The following is a 12,006-nucleotide window of genomic DNA, read 5'->3' as shown; positions in this document are numbered from 1 at the left end:
TCTCAGTTCTGGCTGCCCTCTGAAGCTGCCCCCTGCTTTTCCCCTTCAGAGTTTTCACACACAATCCTCCCCGCTTGGGAAACTGTCTCCCCGACTCTTGTCCTGAGTAACCTCTGCTTCTTCTAGGCCTCAACTGAAATGTCCCCCCTCGATGATGCCTCCAGGGAAACACTGAATCAAAATGGAGTCCCTCCTGTCAAACTCTCTTCACAGCAGTTACATTTGGTTGCAACATAGTTGGTAATTACAGACTGATCTGTAACTGCCCAACAGCTGCTTCTGCCACTAGACTGGGAACTCCAGGACTTCAGAAGTCACAGTGTATTTTTTGAACGGTCACATCTTCAAAGCTTGAGCTTAGGACCAGGTACACAGTGAGCATTTGTCTTTATTACTGTAGCCAAAATAAATGGAACACTCTCCCCCACCCAAGAAGTACCCAATGACCTTTTATCTCTGGCCCCTTGAGTGGCCTAAAATAAAGTGCACCAACAGGTTACTACACCATACGATATGCCAAGTAACTGAGAAAAGGAAGTTGTGTCTTAACCATGGCTTTCATTGCAACTATTTAGTTTTCTGTTCAAGAACAAAAGTTTTCTGTAAATAGTATGAAAGAATCATGTTTTCTGGTAAGGAACTTACTTACATTTGGTAATTGTCTTCAATCGTTTATGTGTAAGGCATACCTTTAAATCTATTATTCATGATCAACTGCCAATTTACACATCAAAGTGTTGGGATTTCATTATCCAAGTGCAATTCTGCTACACAAAAAAGTGTGAAAACACGTGTTCTCTCCAGGGATTCAGTTATTCTTAGCTAAAATTACTTTGCCTTATTTAACATAGAACTCGACATGGACTTTTTTTCCCCTCAAGTTTTATTTAAGTAAACTCTACACCCAACGTGATGTTCTAAACCATGGCCCCAAGATCAAGAATCACATGCTCTTGTGAGTGGCCCAGCCAGAAGCCTCACTGACATAGATTTTTAAAAAGCCCCAAATACTACCTTGTTTTTACAACAACGATTATCATTATTATTATTATTAACAACCACAAAAGCCCTCCTCTCTAAATCCAGGTGTTTTTAATGAAAATACAGAGGATGAAGTAGCCACTCATAACAGGAGACTATTTTGGGACCAAGACCAAAGCAGCTGATTGTAACTGATTAAATCAGGTTGAGGATCGAAACCAAGGTATCTCAGTCAAGGCTGGCAATCTAGACAGGGCCCACGGACTAAGAATGATTTTATGTATTTAAATGGTTCAAAAGTAACCAGCAGAAAACATTTCATGACGTCTAAAAATTGAATTAAACACAATGTTCACACAAGCAGGCTTACTCGCTTACATTGCGTCTGTCTAGGTCTATGTGATGGCAGAGTTCAGTGGTTGCAACAGAGACTTCTCAGGTTTTTTGACTGTCATCTCAGTAATGTATTTCACATCGAGAGCTGTGTATCTACACAGATACAGAGCCAAAAAGCTTCACAAAACAATATTCACACGATGACAACGTGCTCTACTGTGTTCTGCTCAATTCTGTTTTTATTTAAACCATATTTATAATCTTACTTCCGATTCTGACCCACTAATAATTGCTACTCACAGTTTGAAAAAATTAATTTGGATGGGTTTTCTCAATCCTCGTTACATAACAAATCACTTAGGAAGCTCTTGAAAAAACACGAGGCTCCACTCCAGACCAGTCCAATCGAAATCTCTGGGCACCTGGGTATTACTCTTCAAAGACAGCAAAGCAAACAAACGGCCGCTGCAGTTGACCCTGCTGAGGAGTGTGGGCCGAGAACTAGTCCCCTTGCTGTTTAAAGCAGGGGTCTTCAGAGCAGCAGCATCAACACTCGGGCATTTGTTGGACATGTACAATATCAAGCGCCAACCCAGACCCATTGAATCGGATTCCGCTGTTTCACAAGACCCCCGGGTAATTGACGTGCCTGTTAAAGCATGAGAAGCACGATCTAAACCAAGAAAACAGTTTGATTCAGCACCGCAGCCCTGGGTTATGCTCTCCTCTTTGGGAAAGGAAAATTAACATATTTGCCTCCGGTTAGTATTGAATTTGGACCTACAAGGGCAAAATGTGAAATGGCAAAAATAAAGCACATCCAAAGAGAAAAGCTATTCCCTGTGTGGAAGTTTCTACCTGTAGGAGGCATCCCACTCCAAAAAAGGGGAGTGGAGCTGGAATCCAAGACCATAACATGAGTGACTTTGATGTGCCAAACCCAACAAGACACGTGAGCAGGGTCCAAGCCGATTGCAACCCCACCCTCCCCTTCTCCGGTGGCTGCAGTCAGACCCATTACACAGCTTTCTCTCTCCCAGTCTCTGCACCTGGGCCACCACCAGACTGGCTTCTAGGAATCGGAGCAGAGGCTCTGCTACTGTCCATCTGATCAGAAACATCCGTGTTTCAGAAACCAAAGCTCTCTGGTGCATTTCATCCCAGTGAGATCAAAGGCGGAGTTTCTGAGTTTCCTCCGGCTGCTGAGTCCGAGGCTTCCCAGGGACACAGTGAGTCACAGAGGAGCCACGGAGGGGTGAGGTCTCCAGCAACCTACACAAACTCCTTGGCAACTGGAACCTTGGACGGAAAAGTTTTCCCTCTGTAATTTCCTCAGGCCTCTTCTACAGTTTAAACTATTTGTGTTCTCACAGCATTTCCAAATGCTGGTTTTACCCTTCACTGACCTGAGCAACTCTATTTGGCACTGTTAACTTTGTAAGCGCTGGTAAGAGACCGCAACGTTTAGTTTAGATTTTGCTCTGTTCTGGTTTTGGTGGAGGGGACGTAAAGCGGTGGTACTAGATTTAGAAGCATGTATCGATAGAAATTTAATCAGGTAACACGAGTCTAAGACATGAGCGTCAGAAGCCATCTTCCTTTCTTCACAGCTCCCTTCCAAAGCAAATACAAACAGTATGAAAACAAACCAAAAACAGACCTCATTTAAGTTGACCACATGTCACCTCTCTAGAGATGCTTTCCCAACTTCTCTTGGATGTTATTGCTCTCAGTCCCCCTGATGAGAGAGAATCTTCCTAGGGCAGGCAGTGGTTCTCAAAGTGTGGCACCAGGAGAATCCACGTCACCCGGGAACTGGACAGAAATGCATATTCTTGGGCCTCACCCCCAACCAAACCTAGCGAATCAGAAGCTCCGGGCCTGCGCTAGGGCCCAGCCCTCCACGTGGTTCGGAACCATGCTAAAATTTGAGGACCTCTCTTCTAGGGAATAAGTAAATTCACACCAGCTGTAATTTACACTGGTCTCAAACACATGTTGACCATGTTTCAGAAAACAGCTAGCTCTTTTTTTTTTTTTTTAAAGATTTTATTTTCTTATTCGACAGAGATAGAGACAGTCAGCGAGAGAGGGAACACAAGCAGGGGGAGTGGGAAAGGAAGAAGCAGGCTCATAGCGGAAGAGCCTGATGTGGGGCTCGATCCCAGAACGCTGGGATCACGCCCTGAGCCGAAGGCAGACGCTTAACCACTGGGCCACCCAGGCGCCCCCAGAAAACAGCTAGTTCTAACCCACACTTACTTTTAAAAAAAGGTGAGTTTATGAAATAGGATTCTGAACCCAGACAGATTAAGATAGACTTTTTATGGCCACCATAGCACCAAAGCACTTTTCCAGTAAGTGCTTACAAAGCTGTATAAACATTACCAAGCCTCGTCAGTCCTCAGTTACCTTATGGGTGGGTCATCTTTTGTTGACGATGTACTCCGATGGACATGAATCTGTCAGAAGGAAGAGAACACACTGCTCTCATTTTGCCACTGAGTTAGAACATCCAGTCAATAAACTAGATAAATTAACGTCTACACGGAAAGAATTAAAATGCCTCCCAACAAGGCAAAGTTGACTTATCGTGATTCTCTTAGCAGGAACAAACCTCTGTTCCCACAACTAGGTGCTTTAAAAGCTAAAAGGCAAGTTAACACGCGTACAAATACAAAGACACACGCAGTGTCTAAGATGTTTGCCCAATGAACCATAAACTATGGTTTACCAGGGATTTCTGAACAAAGTGCAGACTGGAAGTCGCTGCCCAATCCTTTCAGACAGCTGTAGTTACTAGGGGAGCTCAAGCCCAACATCTATAAAGCTCAAAGTAGAAATATCTTGAGATCACACTCACGTATATTAAAGATTGCTCAATAACAACAAAGGGATTAGAGGCAAATGACTTTTCATTTACGAGTTAAAAAGGAAAATGGGTAAATCTGGGGTAATACTTCAAAACAACCCACATGGTTTATTGGAAAGTCAGAAAAAGAAAATTCCAGGTGGAGAGAGTTTCTTTCTGCTTGAAATGTACATATCATGCACTTATTCATTTGTTTGTCTGTTACTTGGTCTTCCTTCTCTCCTCTTCACACTTTGAGCTCTCTTTGCATAAAGGATCGAAAATCATCATAGGTGAGGAGTATTCTGACTTATAATTACTGATCACCAAGGAAACACAGAAGTTTTGGTTATCTACAAACCATGTGATCTTGAGCAAATTATTTAAGTTCTCAAGAGCCTGTTATCATTTCTGCAACAAAATTATACTTTTTGTACAGTTCTTGATAGGTCATCAATCTATATGCCTATACATTCTACTAATAGGATTTTCTCTTAATAAGGGGGAACGTAGTAGAGGAACACAGCACATTAATTTGGGTATTTTATTTTGCTTTGCGAAGTATCAACATGCCAAATTTGTTTGTTTATCTTAGATGTCCTTTCGCCTGAAAATGTCCAAAGAGAAATTATTCCCCCAGCCAACAAACCCTCTCTTTTTTAAATCAGTGTTTACCAGCCGTACTATTACTATTAATCAAGCTAATCACATCTATTGCCTTCTTTATAATCTAACAATCCAAAGAACATCCCAGAACTACCGTTTCCTCCTTTGTAACATCTCCCTTACCCTCCCTTTTCCCTTGCCTCATCCTCTTGTGTCTGGACTATTACAATAATCTGTTACATAGTTTTCCGGCTTTTAGTGTCTTTTTCTAGTCAGTCCTAAGAGTGTGGTGGATGATTAGACAACGCTCAGTACGATACTGCATGGGTTTGACTCCTAGCTCCATCCTTTCATAGTTACATGAATTCAGGCAACTTATTTCAACACAAATAGCTCCTGTTTATTCACCTGGAGAATGGAGATCATAAAATTATCTTACTTTTTTAAAATTAAGAGATACAATCAATATAAAATGCAGTACTCCGCTCAGAGTAAGCACTATATAAATGTTAGCTTATTCTTTTATTCCTTGACCAATTAATCTTACTAAATCAGACTTGATCACGTCACTGCCCACTCAGAAAAAATCCAACTTCCCAATGCCAGTATGCTAGATGTCTAGGAGCGGCTGTCACAGTCAGTACAACATGTCTTGGGGTTCTAAGTTCAAGCTCCATGTCGGGGGTAGGGACTACTTAAAAATGAAATCTTAAAAAAAAAAAAAAAAGATACTAGAGCAGTATATTCATAAATGACATAATTTTATTGGAGAACAAGTATTCTACAGATTCCTTAAAGTAATGCCCTTACCTCAAGGAACCATGTCAACTAAACAGGAAGGAAAGCTAATATTTGGATGCTAATAAAGGGGAGAAAAATAGGTAAATCCTACCTACTGATTTACTTATTTCATTGGTAAAACCTGATAATCCAACTTGGAGGGCCCCTGTGCTCCATTCTGGATAGCTGCTGCGTCATCTTTCCCCTCGTCCTCTATTGCTTCAACTTCTGCATGTCCCAATTCTAAACACCCTAGTTTCTTCCCCCATCACAACCTTATGGGTGGCTGGTTGTACTTCACCTAGTTCCAAAGAATCTGAGAACACTTAGAAAAATGTTTACAGGGGAAAAAAAAAGTGTTTACAGTAAGAGAAAAAATACGTAATACCCTGTTAAATAAAACTGAAATTTTAAAATGTAGTCAAATGACCTCTCTTAAGATCTGGAGTATTCAAACCAATTTTCCCCACAGTGTTTGAGTTAGGCCCCGTAACATGCATCTAACTAACTATACAAACACACACACACACACACACACACACACATATATTTGTCTCTTTATTTCTACATCTATTTATCTGTAAATTAGGCAGGCAATTGACACCGGGTGGAGGCCGGAGTTAAGTTNAACACACACACACACACACACACACACACACATATTTGTCTCTTTATTTCTACATCTATTTATCTGTAAATTAGGCAGGCAATTGACACCGGGTGGAGGCCGGAGTTAAGTTAGTTTATGACATCTGATAACGAACAGTAAATTGATGACGTATTCAGGTACTCAAAGTTCTTCTAAACGGGGAATCCACTGCACTACTAAAAACTGGAGAACTGGGTGGGAAAGCTGACACTTTACCTGCAAAATAAACTTTGAGGTTATTCAAAATAAAACTAATATCTTTGAATAAATGGTGAAATAGTGGGAAAGACTGCAGCTATTTTAAATAATCTCGGGGCGGAGGGGGGGGGAGGCTTCAGAGAAATGTTGGTATGTGGAAAAGCCACTTCTCAGTTCCACAGAAATAAAATACAACATGAGCCTCAAAACAGATTAGGTAAAACTCAGAATGCAGGATTATTTTTCCAAAAAGTTGAACAAATTTACTTCTCAGTGTAAAAAAGAAAGTGAACAATATCCTTGCCACACTCTGATGTAATAAAAATATTATGAGGAACAGAGAAAAAAGCTGGTTCAAATGTTCACTTACGGGGGCACTGACCACGTGTCCTGTTTTGCCCTAGGCAGTTCAGGTTTATTATCTGTTGCCCTGGTGTGACTGTCAGTAGCACCCCCGTTAGCTCTTGAAAGTGTCTTGGTTTAGATAAGTTTTAGGTTCACCCTATATATGTAAAATTAGATGAACATTTTACATGTTGACTGATTAAAATGCTTATTTGCTTGATTTGCAAGAGTAGAGCTCTAACTCCAACCACCTGCTTCAGAAGGAAACAAACCAATATAACTTCCTAAACAGGTGTTGCTTCTTTCGTTTTACATATTATGGCAATAATGCTTGTGTGGATATGTAAACTCCAGTGTCTGGGAGGAATTACCATCTAGTTCTTTCTATTTGATAAACCACCTGTGCAAGGCCACTGGGAAGGGCACGGACAGCTGTGGACATGAGGCTAGACAGGAGTCCCCTTGAGGTGGGCATTAAGGGGAGTGTATTAATCTCATACAAGTTCCCTTTATAAATCCTAGAAAGATCAATATATTCATAGGTCGCATGACAAGTGTAAAGATTAATTAAACTCTCAAGTTAATTTTCCTGATCTAATTCCCCCAATTTTCCATAAAAATGTCTTTCTCAGTCTTTTTAACTTTAAGCATCTTTCCCATTCATGAAATGTCTAGAAAAGCAGAAGATACTTCCAGGTTACAGGGAGAGGTCTTACAGGGAGCCAAAAGAGTCGAATATTTCATTGGAATATTGCCGGCTTGCAAAAACTGAAGGAACCTACCCATGGCTCTTTAGACGGAAGTCTCCAGAGAGAGCTCTAGTTTGTGCCAAGTCCTTTCTGTTTCATGAAATCCCATTAGAAAACTATTAAAATGGACAATAAAGATAGGATTTTTTTTAAAACCATGGTCTTAAGCTAATTTAGGGACACACCATCCTCACTTTCTCTCAAACTTCACATACCCTTTAATGAATAATGTCCTTGATTACAGGAGATGACATGTGAGAACATTCCTTGTAAAGAGGTTGTACAAATGGAAGGCATTACAATGGTGAAAATTTCACATGTATGAATCCTCCAGATTTCTTAGGTTGCTTGGCCCCACAAGTGTACAGTGCTGAGTGCTGAATTGAAACTAAATCAGTAGACGTGATGTTTACCATCCTGTTCTCCTTGTAAGTGGGTAGGAGGTGTGGCAAATGCTGTTGCAAGGCTAGTGTGTTTACTTGTCCCTCTTCAAACTTGTTTTGGCTCTCGGGTGAGCTAACCAACTTCTTCTGAAGAGGGTACCGTGGGGGAAGGGTTTGGTTAGGAGTAAATACTTGTCCGATTGACCTGGCTTTTTTCCCTCTTTGCACAGCAATTTCACACTGACTAGGGGTCTACTTGCCTTTTCTTATTGAGCTCAACATTTATGCTTCAAAGATTCTGAAATTCTTGCTTCTGAAGTCCAGAGAGGCAAATGAAAGGGAAATCAAAAAAGAGAAAAAACAGAGAAATGAAGGTGGCAAAAAAAGAAAGCTAGAAAAGAGAATAGAAAGGAAGAGATTGAGGTAAAGACCCTGTTTGTTCTAGGTTTGTTTCCTCTTCTGTAACAAAAGGATAATCAAGTAAATAAATTTTAGGTAAGTTGGGAGGATTCTATAAGATAAAGTATATAAAGGACATGAAGCAGTGGCTGGCATATTGCTGCCAACCAAAAATTATTGTGTTAGGATAACAAGAGATTGGTAGTGTAAGGAGTAATTCGGAAAAGTCACATTTGCATCAATCCATCTTTAGCCAAAGACGATCACTTTTTTTTTTTTTTTTTTTTTGAGAAACCATAATTCCTACCCTTCCTGAAATGTATGGTAGAGGTGATCTGATCCTTGCCTCTGGTCACCATTCTTGGTGCCCATGACGCAAGTACGCAGGGATTATGTACAGATCTGCTTCCTCCGGACCTTTATTATGAAACTTTGATTCTTGTGTGTGTGGCCATAAAAGAACTAACACCCTTGGTTTACGTTTCAATAAAAATGGCATGATTCATCAAATAACTCAGGGCCTTTTGCAATGGAAATAATTAGAAAGTAGTCAGAGATGCCTCACGGGTTGCGCCTGACTGAAGAGTCATGCCTTGAGTCCCAAGGGTTATTTGTGCCAAGCCTCAACAGCAGCCACCTGGGTTCTGGAGTCAGCTGGTTTGACTTCGGATGGTGTAAGAGGCAATAGAAAGAGATAGATCATAAAAGGCCTTCAGATATCCTTTTCAATTATAGGTGTGCTGTTTTCAAAATTATCCTGTTTTCAGTGAGCTCAGCTCCGCCCAGAGGAGAGAAGTCTGTATGTAGCCAGCCAAAGAGAAATGACTTTGTTAAAGCTCTGCATATAAAAATACAGAAGGCAAGTGGGGAAGGAAGCTGAGGCCTCTATCTTCACCCTCCCGGTGTAGTGTTTACATGAAGAAGGAAATCATCTCATTATAAGCTCAGCCAGCAAACTCAAGAAAGTAACTGAGGCATACCAGGTCCTGCCTTACAGCGAATCTCTGAGACATCTTCTGTGGCCTCTTGAATCCCTGCTCTGGCCCCGGATGAGAGAAATTCTATGCCTCATTCAGTTATAATCTTAGTCATAATCTGGCAACTGAAATAGATTCAAGTGGTATTCAGGGCACTCTGTCAAAGAAAAGGACTAGCAAATGAGAATATAATTTTCATACAACCAAATACCTAAAAACACACTATGCGCCAGGAGGTAGAGAAACACCTATTATCTTTTTTTGTACTGCCTTTTAGAAGTACTTGGGTACTCTACAGACCCATTCTGGCACAGGTCTTGCATGAGGGGACAGCTGTAATGCCACAAGACTATTAGAGAAGAGAATAAATCATAGAAAGTTGGAACTAAAAAAGACATCCAAAATTATCTAGTTCACTGGCTCTTGTTGCTAGCTGTATATTAGAATCACCTGTGGAATTATTCGCCCTACCAATACCAAGCCCTACTCGCCAAGAAATTCTGATTTCATTATCCTGGGTTGAGATCTAGGCTTAAATAATCTGGTTATCAAAGAAAAGGATAAATTAATGACTAAATGCATAATTAATTAAAACACTGAATGCATTAATAAGTAATAAACAGTTTTCTAGAAAAGCTGGAAGCAGAAACAAGTATTTGGAGATATGACCTGGATTTGCTCCTTTTGGCGTTCCCAGCACCCAATTTCCAACATGTTGGGGGGGGGCGTTCTCCACCACCAATTATCTGGATACACCAGCTGGGTGTCTCACAATTCAACTCGGTTCTGACACCGTACCCACAAGTAGGGTGAGGCTGCACAAATCAAGGATTCAGTTCCACAGGCCCAGGTCCCTCTCCCACCCCACTTCCAACACCAGTAGCAAGCAAGCCCAGGTGTTACCTGTGCTTCTGACCGACCAGCTATAAAGCAGAGGCTCCCACAACCCCCTCCTTCCTTGGGTTCAATTCATTGGTTAGAGCGGCTCACAGAACTCAGAGAAATGTTTTACTTACTATAACAGATACATCTCAGGAACAGCCAGATAGAAGAGACGCAGAGCACGGCAGGAGGAAACAGCGGACGGCTCCCATGCCCCCTCCAGGGGTGCTACTCTCCCCGACTCTCCACCTGTTCACCGACCCAGAAAGCTCTCTGAACCCCGTCCTTTCTCTACAGGAACTTCACTACATTGATAGGATGGACTAAAATACAGGCCTCCAACCACTCCCTCAACCCCCAGACCCTCTCTCTTCCGGGGAGGTTCAGGGGTGGGACTGAAAATTCCGACCCCCGGGTCACGTGATTCCTTCTCCTAGCAACCAGCCCCCATCTTTAGGTGTGGTCAAAAAGCCACCTTATTAGCATAACAAGAGATACCTTTGTTGCTTTTATCACTTAGGAAATTCCAAGGCTTTTAGGAGCTCAGTTCCAGACACTGGAAGACCGAATGTCAATTTCTGATTAAAGATCACAAGCATCACACTTCTATACCTCACTTTGGTGAATTGTACATACAATAAAAAAATAAGTAAAAATTGAGTACTGGTTCAAAGGTAAAATGAAGATGCCATTAAAAAAAATTAATGGTGGTTTTAAAAATATATCCCTCGAGGGGCCTGGCGGGCTCAGTCAGTAGAGCACGCCACTCTTGATATCGGGGTTGTAAATTCATGCCCCAAGTTGGGTAAAGAGATTACTTAAAAATAAAACTTTTAAAAAAATTAAAAAAAATTAAAATATGTTCCCCAATTTTTTTTTTATATTCTTACCTTCAAGAAGTAGGGATTTCTGCAACAGCAGGATCACAGCCAATGAGGTGTATGCAAGACACGATTATTGCTAAATTAGGTAGAGACGAATTTCCCTCCCCTCGAGTGTGGGCTGGATTTGTGACTTGCTTCTAACCAATAAAACGAAGCAAAAGTTGTTGTGTGGCTGCAGACACTCCGTCGTAAAAAGGCACCGTTGCCCTTTCTCTCTCATCACTTGCTCTAGAGAAAACAGCGGACGTACAAGGACTGGGCAGCCGGGGGAAGCCCACAGCGCGGTGAACTGAGGCCGCCCGCCGCGAGCCATCTCCGCGAGCCTTCTAGGCAGCGGATCCTCTGGACCTGGTCAAACAATCAGATAACTTCTCCTGAGGTGGCAGCCCTGGAGGACAGCTTGACGGCAACCTCCTGAGACCCCCTAATCTAGAAGCTCGGAGCTGAATTCCCGAACCTCAGAAATTGTGTGAGGCAGTGTGTGTTGTTTTAAGACGGGAAGCGTTTGTACACTACAGCAATAGAGCGCTAGCGAAGTAATGCACGACCCTTGGCTGCCGCAAGCGCGCGTCCCGCTGCAGAAGCAGGTTACAGCTCTGAAAACATGGTGCACGATGAAAGGCCTTCGAGGTTCTACCGCGCGAAGAGAGGACTGGTGTGTAGAGGAACTCCAAAGGATGAGGTCCACATCGGGGTCTTTATGAATTGAGCGCACTGAAGCCAAGCAATTCGCAGCCTGTATGGCAGTATAGATAGGTAGATAGGAATGGAACTAGGGAGATCCTAGACTGACAGACTGACAGAGTATTATGCTTTGGAAATCCTCCTCGGAGTGGTGAGATGGCTCAGGAAGACAGTGATGGGACTAGTTCATCAACGTGGACCTTTAAGTAGCTTACCGACACTGCATGTCGCATGCCACTAAAGCAGTTAATCAGTCAGATTAATAAGAAAATGCCACGTAAGGTAGTTCACTAATCACTGTG

This window comes from Ailuropoda melanoleuca, chromosome 3, assembly GCF_002007445.2.
Source record: "Ailuropoda melanoleuca isolate Jingjing chromosome 3, ASM200744v2, whole genome shotgun sequence".
Lineage (NCBI taxonomy): Eukaryota > Metazoa > Chordata > Mammalia > Carnivora > Ursidae > Ailuropoda > Ailuropoda melanoleuca.
The sequence above is the reverse complement of the archived record's forward strand: the minus strand, read 5'-3'. Positions refer to the sequence as shown.